General features: G+C 44.2%; 1 non-coding gene across 1 annotated transcript; it reads left to right on the forward strand.

Moving 5' to 3' along the window:
* The first annotated feature begins 1,542 nt into the window (after nucleotides 1–1,542).
* On the forward strand, nucleotides 1,543–1,615 carry Trnam-cau (transfer RNA methionine (anticodon CAU)). Its single transcript has one exon. It is a non-coding gene; the product is annotated as a tRNA-Met (tRNA).
* The last annotated feature ends 7,265 nt before the right edge of the window (nucleotides 1,616–8,880 follow it).

Here is an 8,880-nt window from a genome sequence, read left to right on the forward strand (position 1 = left end):
TCATAAAAGGCAAAGGGTCATCATCATCATAGTTGGATCTTTCTCGCCACATCGAACAAAAGAATTTGTTGCTTGAATTTTACAAAAGCTACTAAAGGTGGATAACTAGACTCAGCATAGCAGACATCATTGCACGCTGACCTCCTCACACATAATAATTGTTTCAGGCACCACTTATGTAGTTTTGACATCGATTTAATGTCTGCACTGATCCACGATTCACAGCCATATATCAGCGAAGACATACGAGGTGCGTCAAAGACATTTTTTTTACCGCAAATAGTATATCGTTGTTCTTTTTAATGAAGACACAGATTTCAACACACATGGCTCTTTAAAGAGACCTGGGTCTTGATAGCGGATGAGACAGAACCGTTGGTGGTGAAGGGAGATGCTAAATATACGTACATATCACACTTTTTCACCATCACTGGGTCCGCGTCCGTGCCATTAATAATAAGAAAAAAATTTTGGATTGATTGACTCGTGCCATAGTCTGTACATTATTGGTGAAGTAGAGATATCTTACCTACTATACCACGTCTTGTAGTTAACAACAGTACAGTGTCATCCATAAGGACCAGGAAGTGTAGTCATTGTAAAAATAACAAATATCGTATCGCACCCTTCCTTAATCATACGGATTGGATCGTTAACAAAAATGATAAATAATAGGGATGATGGTGAACCTTGTCTCGCGCTCATAGTAATGAGGACTAACGAAGTTCCAAACCAGCTCTCCGTCACGCAATAGATAGCAGCTAGAGCACACAACATCACAGATCCACACCCTAACCTTTATAATACTCTCAATAACACAGTCCTCGGCACCCTAATAACTTAAACCTCTTCCTTCTTGCTGTATCACATACTCGTAACAGACGCAGGCAGACAATGTGTTCAAGGCATCCTCTCTTCTCCTGGCCATCAACCTGCTCCCTGAAAGACTTGAGCCAAGCACACACACACACACACACACACACACACACACACACACACACACACACACACACACACACACACACACACACACACACCATTGTTTTTTTTCACGTATTTTAGTACTATTTTCTCTTTGTAATGAACACCTGATGTCTGCCCGTGAAAAAAAAAAAAAAATGTGTTAATGAGTGTTAGACGTAATCATCAAGACAAGTAGTAACGACGGAGACACGAGTACATAGAGGACATAAGGATATTGGTTGTTTAAGTAATACGCTGAACCTGTGTATGGAATTTATTGTAAAAGTAACACGCAAGACATAAGAATGGTATATATATTGGTTCTATAAATAACACGAGGGACTTAAGCATATTGGTTGTATAAGTAATATGGAAGACAGAAGTATAATGGTTGTATAAGTAAAAATGTGGACCTAACATTACTTGTATAAGTAACACGAGGGCTTTAGTATATACTTGTTGTATAAGTAACGCGGGGAACTTAAGTATATCGATTATTTAAATAACGCGGAGGACTCAAGTATATTGATAGTATAAGTAACACATTTAAGTGCTGGCTAACTTTATTGTATACTACAAGCCTCGATGGCGCAGTAGGCAGCGCGTGAGTCTCATAATCTCAAGGTCGTGAGTTCGATCCTCACTCGGGGCAATATATTTTATGGGGATGATAGACTGAGGTAGGAACGTGTGTTTCTGAGTGGTACTGCCACGTATAGTCCCGATGGCTTCTTGCAGCTGTTTGTATTTTCTTTTGTTCTTATTTTCTTATGTAAGAGGTGATAGATATGATTGTTAGGAACATTTGAACGTAGGAGCCGTTCATTTACATTCATTCATACTCCATCCATTCCTCCCCTTCCTTCTCCTATTTCCTTCACTGCATCTTACATAAAGCGTACCTCACAATCAGCCCGTAGTGACCAACACGTCTGTTCCTATTACTTCTTCGTATTAGTACTCCCCATATTCCTGTCACTTTACTTTCGTATCCTTCATTATACCAGTTCTTTCTTCTTTCATCGCAAACTACCTGCTTCCTGCCAGTACTCCCTGTGTTCTTATCTCTTAATTTACTTACCTATCCTTTATTTTCCCATGCTTCTTTCCTTCTTTCATTCCAAACTCTCATTGCTTAGTATAGGAACACAACTCACCTAATCTCTATGCCAGCGCCTTACCAACATCCCTCTCACACACACACACACACACACACACACACACACACACACACACACACACACACACACACATCCTCTCGCTGCTCCACACACACACACACACATCTCCCATCCACAAACTCTCCTCTGCACCATTCTTCCCTTCAATTCGTCTCGCAAAACGTCGCTCAGCCCAACAACCTATCCACCTCCTCCCTCGCTCCTCCTGCACCTTCCCGCCCTTTGCCCATCCACCACAAAATGCAAAACCCCTCAGCCTTCCGCCCCTTTACATTCTGGCCCGGCTCCCTCTCCCCCCAGCGCGGTTCACCTTCACTTTTCCGACCATCGCCAACCCGCTGTCCCTCGTCGACCCCTTTGCCTCCTCGCTCACTCCCCTCCAGCTCCCCGTCCTCCACTCTTCCCTCCTGCCGCCCCTGGGACTTGACTACGTTTAGATCCTGTGCTAACAGTGTCTGATTCTTTCTGTCTGTTTCTCTGTTTGTATTTCTATGTCCATGGTTTATGTCCGTTTTTTTCTTTTTCTTTCTTGTTTTCTCTGTTTCCTATGTCTTGTGTGTGTGTGTTTGTGAGCTTGTATTTCTCTGCCTAGTTACCTCTCCAATACATACAGGATCTATTCTCTTCAGGCATTTATCCATTTATCAGTCAAGTTTTCTCCTTTTTTTCTTTCTTCTCTCCCTCCCTTCTTCCCTTCCTCTCCAGCCAGCATTACGTCATTTTCTCATTGCCAATCTCCCTTCCCTTATCAAACCCTCCCTTCATCTTTTTCTCATTCCCTCCCTCCCTCCCTCCCCGACACTCGTTGCCTCGCTTTCCTTCATCCCAGGGGACGCTACTTACTCCCTGAAGCTCGTCAGGTCCCGAACCGTACCTTCAATATCCATTACTGATCCAGGTATTGAGAAAATCGCGCCGCGCCTAGGTTTAGTATACGTCTGGGCCCCGCGGCGTAGACGAGGGGTGCGAGGGGAGAGGAGGGGGAGATGGGGCGTGGGAAGTGTGGGAATGGTGGAGAACGTGAAGAATATGGAGGTAAGTAGTGTACGGTTGGAGGAGAAAGGAAAGGAAGGGTAAAGGTTGTGGAGGGAGAGGTGGAGAGTGTTGTGGTGAAGGGAGGGAAAGGTAAAGGAAGTAGGTAGTGCATGGAAGGAGGAGGAACGAAAGGAAAAGAAGTGTGGAGGTGGTGAGGGAGAGGTGGAGAGTGTCGTGGTTAGGTGATGGAGTGGAGGGATAAGGAGAGAAGCAAGTGAGAAGTAGAGAAGGAAGTGGAGAAAGTGTGGGTTACTTGTAGATATTGAGAGGAGGATGGTAAAGATGTCAGTAAAATTGAGGTAAGGCGACCTGTTGAAAGCGTTATGTATGTTGATGATTTAGTATCCTCTCTCTCTCTCTCTCTCTCTCTCTCTCTCTCTCTCTCTCTCTCTCTCTCTCTCTCTCTCTCTCTCTCTCTCTCTCTCTCTCTCTCTCTCTCTCTCTCTCTCTGGTTGGTCTTAGCATCCTTTCACTCAAATTGAGATATGTATGGAAAATTCATCCCTAATAATGTTGATATATACTCATTTCATATTCTCTCTCTCTCTCTCTCTCTCTCTCTCTCTCTCTCTCTCTCTCTCTCTCTCTCTCTCTCTCTCTCTCTCTCTCTCTCTCTCTCTCTCTTCCTAAAATGCTTCTAGAAATGTGATTGCTCTTGGGTTTCTCAAGCTAATTTCTGCGAAGACACAATGGAATGAAGGTTGAAGGAGAAGGAATAGAATGGAAGGATGCACAAGAGGAAGAGAAACAGGAGATATGAGGGAGGGAAGGAGGAAAAATGTAAGTGGCTGAAGGAGAGGAGGGTGGAGGAGGAAGAGGAGGAAGAGGAAAGGGTGCATAAACGTAGGGAATGGCTAATAGGGTTCAGGAAGGAGAGGAAAAGGGAGCGGTGAATAATGAAAATCGAGAGAGAGAGAGAGAGAGAGAGAGAGAGAGAGAGAGAGAGAGAGAGAGAGAGAGAGAGAGAGAGAGAGAGAGAGAGAAATGGGAGAAAACGGTGAATGAAATGTAACTGATAAATAGAAAGAGGGTAAACAGTCCAAAGGTAAAAAAAAAAATGAGAAACAAGGAAATAGAAAATGAAAGGAGAGAGAGAGAGAGAGAGAGAGAGAGAGAGAGAGAGAGAGAGAGAGAGAGAGAGAGAGAGAGAGAGAGAGAGAGAGAGAGAGAGAGAAGGGGGACGATGTAAATGAGCGAAGAGGAGAAAGATAAAACTAGATGTGAGGGAAGAGATGGATGGGAAAATGAGGGCTTAGGAAAGAGATGGATGAGGAAGAGAAGGATGAACTGGAGGAAGAGAAGAAGGAGGAGGAAGAAGAAGAAGAAGAAGAAGAAGAAGAAGAAGAAGAAGAAGAAGAAGAAGAAGGAGGAGGAGGAGAGGGAGATGCAGATGATGATGATGAAAGAAGAAAGGTTAAAAGGATATGAAGTTTGTGTGATTAAAGAGAGAGGAAGTATGGGAAAATGAGATGGAAAAATATAAAGAAAAAAGGGGAATAGAAGTAGGATCGAGGAAGAAGAGGAGGAGGAGGAGGAGGAGCAGGAGCAGGAGGAAGAGGAGGAGGAGAATCAGGTGAAAAAAATGTGGAGGAGAAAGGGGAAGAGGCTCTTTGATCAGCACAACCAAGATGCTCCTTGTTAAAACTCCACGTTCCAGGAAACCACACACACACACACACACACACACACACACACACACACACACACACACACACACACAGAGAGAGAGAGAGAGAGAGAGAGAGAGAGAGAGAGAGAGAGAGAGAGAGAGAGAGAGAGAGAGAGAGAGAGAGAGAGAGAGAGAGAGAGCTTGGCGTCCACGATGTTTAAGCACTTTTGTTTATTTAGTGTATCTGTGTCTGTGTCCGTGTGTGTGTGTGTGTGTGTGTGTGTGTGTGTGTGTGTGTGTGTGTGTGTGTGTGTGTGTGTGTGTGTGTGTGTGTGTGTGTGTGCGCACGCGTGCGCGCGCGCGTGAGTTTGGGTTTGTAAAGCTGTACAATAGGTATTGGAACTTTCCTAGTATTCTCTCTCTCTCTCTCTCTCTCTCTCTCTCTCTCTCTCTCTCTCTCTCTCTCTCTCTCTCTCTCTCTCTCTCTCTCTCTCCCCCGTCAAGCCCTGAGCCTCCCGCGTGGCGCCATTCATCACCTGCCGGGCCACAGGTAATAATAATCCGCTCGCCGCTGATTTATTGACTGCTCCGAGTCTTCTATCAACTCTGCTTTGTGTAATCTATCAAAAGGTTTATTTATTTTAGGGAACCTTCAGAAAGAGAGAGAGAGAGAGAGAGAGAGAGAGAGAGAGAGAGAGAGAGAGAGAGAGAGAGAGAGAGAGAGAGAGAGAGAGAGAGAGAGAGAGAGAGAGACAAGACAGCCAATCTTGCCCAGTAGTCGCTGAAGCGAATTCGAAGTACACCTTGAACACGAAGTACGTTTGCAACACTGCCTCCTGTCTGCTTCCTCCCACCCACCCTCACATGTGTGCACTGCCGGCGTTAGTAACACTGTCGGTCACCCATCTGCGGGCGCTTCGTGTTTGTTATTTTTCAATTTCATGGTCACTGGGTACTCTTTTCCTGGTCCCTCCTCCTCCTCCTCCTCCTCCTCCTCCTCCTCCTCCTCCTCCTCCTCCTCCTCCTCCTCCTCCTCCTCCTCCTCCTCCTCCTCCTCCTCCTTTTTATGTTCTTGTTTTGTCTCCCAGTTTTTCATAGGTTGTTTTTCTTTGGCTCTTCTCATCTGGTCAAGATTGTTTTTTCCTCCCCTTCCTCTTAACTTCCTTCTTGCATAGTCTTTCATCCTCGTTCTCTTCTCTCATTCTTCTTCTCAACTTATCCGTGGCCGAGTCTTTGCGTCCGCTGTTTCTGCTTACCTTATTTTATGTGTTCGGAATATTTTGGGTCATATTTATGTTTTCTTTGGGGTCATATTTATGTTTATGTTCTCACCTTTTATGTATTATTATTAGAGGTTTCTTCGGTGTAATATTTTTTTTGTGTACAAGCTTCAATTAAGGTTATACTTTCTATTTTTGCTATACTTGTCCGTGCTGTCGAAGTTTGTGGATAATGGTTTTTAATAGAATAAAAAAAAAAGGAAAAAAAAACACTGTCCACTACACACACACACACACACACACACACACACACACACACACACACACACACACACACACACACAGTCTCTCTCTCTCTCTCTCTCTCTCTCTCTCTCTCTCTCTCTCTCTCTCTCTCTCTCTCTCTCTCTCTCTCTCTCTCTCTCTCTCTCTCTCTCTCTCTCTCTCTCTCTCTCTCTCTCTCAGCACGTCGAAAACAGTTTGTAAATGGTTCGTCCTTTTCTATTTACACAAGTAACTACAAATTTCAGCACAGCTTTCCGTAATGCTTTTTTTTTTGCAACAATTTCCAATTTAAATTCCTAATTCAGTTTCCAATGGCTTATTCTTAATGTATTTTAAGTGAATTCACCACAAGCACATTTATATATTTTGGTAGCAAGCGGCTGTCAGGTTTATCGGTAAAGTATTTAGTAATAGTACGAGTAATAGTTGCACTTGTATCTACAATGATGGTAATGATGGCGATGATAATGATGATAATCACTTATTTTTTGTAGCTTTGAATTCACACACACACACACACACACACACACACACACACACACACACACACACACACACACACACACACACACACACACACACACACACACACACACACACACACACACACACACACACACACACACACACACACACACACACACACACACACACACACACACACACACACACACACACACACACACACACACACACACACACACACACACACACACACACACACACACACACACGATTATTATTATTAAAATGAGCAAAGGCAAAAGAATAGAAAATTACGTAGAGAGAGAGAGAGAGAGAGAGAGAGAGAGAGAGAGAGAGAGAGAGAGAGAGAGAGAGAGAGAGAGAGAGAGGTGGGGGACGGGAACACTGCAGTTGTCCTTTTAACTCAGTAGGTAAATTTTGCGTAAGTTTTTGGTTTCCACTTTTCGTCCTTGTTCTTTATTCCTAGCGTGGTTCTTTTATTCGTCCCTTTCGGTTCTTTGCGGCTGCCAGTACAAGGGCGGCGGCGTCATAATGGCGTGGGAGGGGGACATGATTCTCCCATTACTGCAGGTCTCTCAAACCCACAATTCTTACCACAAGGACCACCATTAGAAGAAATAACACTTTTCAACCTCTTACTCTCCCTTTCCATTCCTTCCCCTTTCAGCTCCTTCCACTCCATTCCCCTCCACTTCCATCGTCTACTCCTCTCTATTTGTACCATTCACGTCCTCTTCGTCCTCCTCCTCCTCCTCCTCCTACTCGTCTATCACTAAAACACACTTTTTTTTTTTATTCTGGAACATTGATAAATTGATCCGAAAGGAGACTCGATAGGAAGGAAAAGGGACAGGTAGTGACCGTAGAGTACTCAACACACACTAAAGGTCGCCAGCTATCTGATCCGCCCCCGGCCAGGTAAACGAAAGGTACTTGTGTTACGTGGACCTATCGTGTCGAGGTCGTAAACAATAACTACTGGCCGAGCTGAGTTTTTTCACATTATTTTTTTTTGGTAGGTTATTTAATTTTCTGATATGATCGTTCGTATTTCGTTTGAATAGCTGTAGGTGACATTACTCAGGGAAAATTAAAAGAAATAAAGGTGATAAAGATTTATTAAAGATCGAGTAATTAAAAGTCATGGCCTGAAACTGTACCCGAAAGTTGCATCAATTTCATCAGCTAAGAGGTGATGCCGTCATTACTGACGGCATCACCTCTGAAAGTCTGACTGACTTTCCGCTTCTGTCGTGTGTTGTGTCTCTCCTCCAAGTGTTCCTCCCTTCTCTCTATCTTCCACCTGCTTTTCAGACTGCTAATACTTTCTCCCCGTCCCTTTTTTATTTTCTCGTTTGTGTTTCTGTCTCCTTCCTCTCTTTTTTTCTTAAGGCTTTCACCTCTACACCACCGTCAATCCTCCTCCTCCTCCTCCTCTTCCTCCTCCTCCTCTGGCACTTGTCCCCTTCCTAACGCATTTGCATATGACCGGGTATGTGGTGGGGAAGTCAGTGTTTTCAGTGAGAGCTATGATGAGTGGATTTGTGTGGTGCAGTAGGAGAAGGAGGAGTCCTGGGAGGAGCAGGAGCAGGAGAAGGAGAGGAATCAGTTATGTTATGGCAAAGGTAATGGTGGTGATGAAAGAGTCACCATCACAGCTACCGCTACTATCTTATTTTTCTTCTCTTCTTCTTCCTCCTCTTTCACATTTTTGTTCTCCTCTTCATCCTCCTCGTCCTTCTCTTTCACCAGTACACGCCAGCACGCCGCCTCCCTCCCCAGTAAGCCAGTACTGCCAAACACCCTGGAACTAAGCCTCCCTTCATTTAAGCCCCAGGTAAGCGGGATTCCGCCTGAGCCCCTTTTAAAAGCCTCGCAAAATCCAAGTCACTCGGAATCCATAAATGATTGTTATAAAAAGGAGAAAGAAATGAGGATGAAAATGTATATAGAAGATTGTCCACGTGTGTGTGTGTGTGTGTGTGTGTGTGTGTGTGTGTGTGTGTGTGTGTGTGTGTGTGTGTGTGTGTGTGTGTGTGTAAATGTCTGGAGACGGTGATGTTGGTGGTGATGATGATTGTGTTATGTTTATGAAAAGTTT

The sequence above is a fragment of the Scylla paramamosain genome, chromosome 11 (assembly GCF_035594125.1).
Source record: "Scylla paramamosain isolate STU-SP2022 chromosome 11, ASM3559412v1, whole genome shotgun sequence".
Classification (NCBI taxonomy): domain Eukaryota; kingdom Metazoa; phylum Arthropoda; class Malacostraca; order Decapoda; family Portunidae; genus Scylla; species Scylla paramamosain.